Below are 2,377 nucleotides of genomic sequence, written 5' to 3' on the forward strand. Positions count from 1 at the left end.
ATATAAAAAACAGTATAGATCCATTTTAACTATGAATTTAGAAGAGTTTAGTAGGATCAATGCTCTTGAAGTGAAAAACCTTTTCAGAGTGCAAACTTAAGATGAACCTTTTTATGGTGCAAAACTTAAAATAATTTCACGTCCAAAGATTGCATCACTCTAAGAACTTGATAGATGAGGGTTAAGATGAATACCTATCCATCTATCTCTATAAATATATATAAATTTTCATTTTTAAATTGCATTTTGAATGCATAAATGTATTCAACCCTTGAAAATTCTTGAATACATGGAATAGAATAGTTTAACCATGCAATTCCAACAAATATGTGCTTTATTTAAAATTAACCATTAATAAAAAGGGCAAACTATAAAATTACTTGAGATGTTATAATAGTAAGAATTTAATTTTTTAATTACTTTATATAATATATAGACATTTTATTATTGTTATTATTATTAACAACCATGTATAATATGTAAATCCTTGACATTGAGATATTTTATTTATGAATTACATTGCAATTTTTTTCTATTAATATATTTTTAAATACATTTCAATATTAGTTTAAGTTATTTATTCTCTTTGCATATTGAAATATTTTATTGGGGTTCATATATATACATATATGTTTATGTTTTTCTAAAGTTGATATTAAAATAAGTTATTTATTCTCTTTGCATATTGAAATATTTTATTGGGGTTCATATATATACATATATGTTTATGTTTTTCTAAAGTTGATATTAAAATAAATGGTTTATTTACTTATACAATTGAAATATGAAAATATAAATAATATCAATTTTTTTGTTTTTTTTTGTTTAAATTACTTTAAAATAATTTTAAAAGTTGATGTAAAATTATCTTCTTTGATATGAAAATGGAAACATTTTATGTATAACAAAGAGTGAGAGTGAAATATTTTTACCTTATCTCCTTTGTATTGGGTTTTAATATCAACAACCAATAAAAGTAAGTACAGTTAGAGTAGGAGTACCTTTTATAATATTTTCAAGTAAACGTAACTAAATATGTATATTTGTTTTTTATTTTTGTTATAGATGATATTATTTTTTTAATTTAAAGAATATTTTATTTTTATTTTTAAAGGGACATGTATCAACTCCATATTGAGTTCTAACAAAATTACATCACCGGCTATAGAATGAGCCTCTTGGAACAACAAAAATTGCCTTGTATGAAACCAGGATTACCAAGGGCCGAGAGGCATCAAATATCTTGAGATGCAAATATCTCTAGGCTAGTTTAATTCTCCCCTTTAAAAGGAGTATATTCTACATGAATAATGTGGGTCATTACCATGGATCCTCAATGCCACGAGTCAATGTCATAGGTCATTTTTATTTTTATTATTATTTTACTTTTATAGAGTTATTTTTATTTTTTTATTTCATTAAAATGTTTACATTAAATTACATTAATTTTATTTATTTATTTATATGTGATTTGATTTAATCAGAATGTTAAACATTATATTACAACATCTCTACCATATTGGGCTGGAGAGCGAAAATTGCCAAATACATATTGGACTCGAGAGCGAAAATTGCCAATACATTAAATTGTGAATAAAATAACCTAATCATAAAATTTAAAATATGGCGCATGCATTTCATGAGCTTTAAAATCTCGAAGTTTAATATGGTCCAAAATTTAGTCGAAAAGAAGAAGAGACCATAACTTCATTAGCGATTGAATATGTGAGTTTAGTTTAAGTCATAAAGTAAAGAAGAGACCATAACTTCATTAGCGATGAATATGTGAGTTTAGTTTAAGTCATAAAGTAAATCTTGCAGAAAATTTCGGCGAAGGCTATCAAGATCAAACATGGAGCATAAGGTTGACCATCTTGTCCCACATTGATTTACCATCTTAAGTGGACCAAGAAGGAAGTATTAGTAGGCGGGAGGCATAAGATAAAGTTCCGGAAGCCGTTTGGTCGACACAGAGTGAACTATTCTTTTGCCTTTTACTAACGAATACCGTGTGGTCAATATAGAGCGAACTATTCTTTTGCCTTTAGAATACCGTGTGTTGGCCACTATTAGCAGGATATGCCAACTTTTGAAGGCTTACATTTCTCTTACAAATGGGGCCAACAATACAAAACATAAAACTTGATTTGAAAATGTTATATGGACTACTTGAATCTTTCGCCTTTTACTAAAGAATATTGTGTGTAAAACTTGATTTGAAAATGTTATATGGACTACTTGAATCTTTCGCCTTTTACTAAAGAATATTGTGTGTTACATTTCTGTTATAGCCTATTGTTGAAGATTTACATTTCTCTTATAAATGGGGCCAACAATACAAAATATAAAACTTGAAAATGTTATATGGACTACTTGA

The 2,377-nt window shown here is 26.7% G+C and overlaps 1 non-coding gene across 1 annotated transcript; it reads left to right on the forward strand.

Moving 5' to 3' along the window:
* Positions 1-2,005: 2,005 nt before the first annotated feature.
* On the forward strand, positions 2,006-2,119 carry LOC149157640 (U5 spliceosomal RNA). Its single transcript, XR_016262087.1, has one exon. It is a non-coding gene; the product is annotated as a U5 spliceosomal RNA (small nuclear RNA).
* The last annotated feature ends 258 nt before the right edge of the window (positions 2,120-2,377 follow it).

The sequence above is a fragment of the Pinus tabuliformis genome, chromosome 5_2 (assembly GCF_031772625.1).
Source record: "Pinus tabuliformis cultivar Carrire ecotype Pingquan chromosome 5_2, CPIR1, whole genome shotgun sequence".
In the NCBI taxonomy this organism is placed as follows: domain Eukaryota; kingdom Viridiplantae; phylum Streptophyta; class Pinopsida; order Pinales; family Pinaceae; genus Pinus; species Pinus tabuliformis.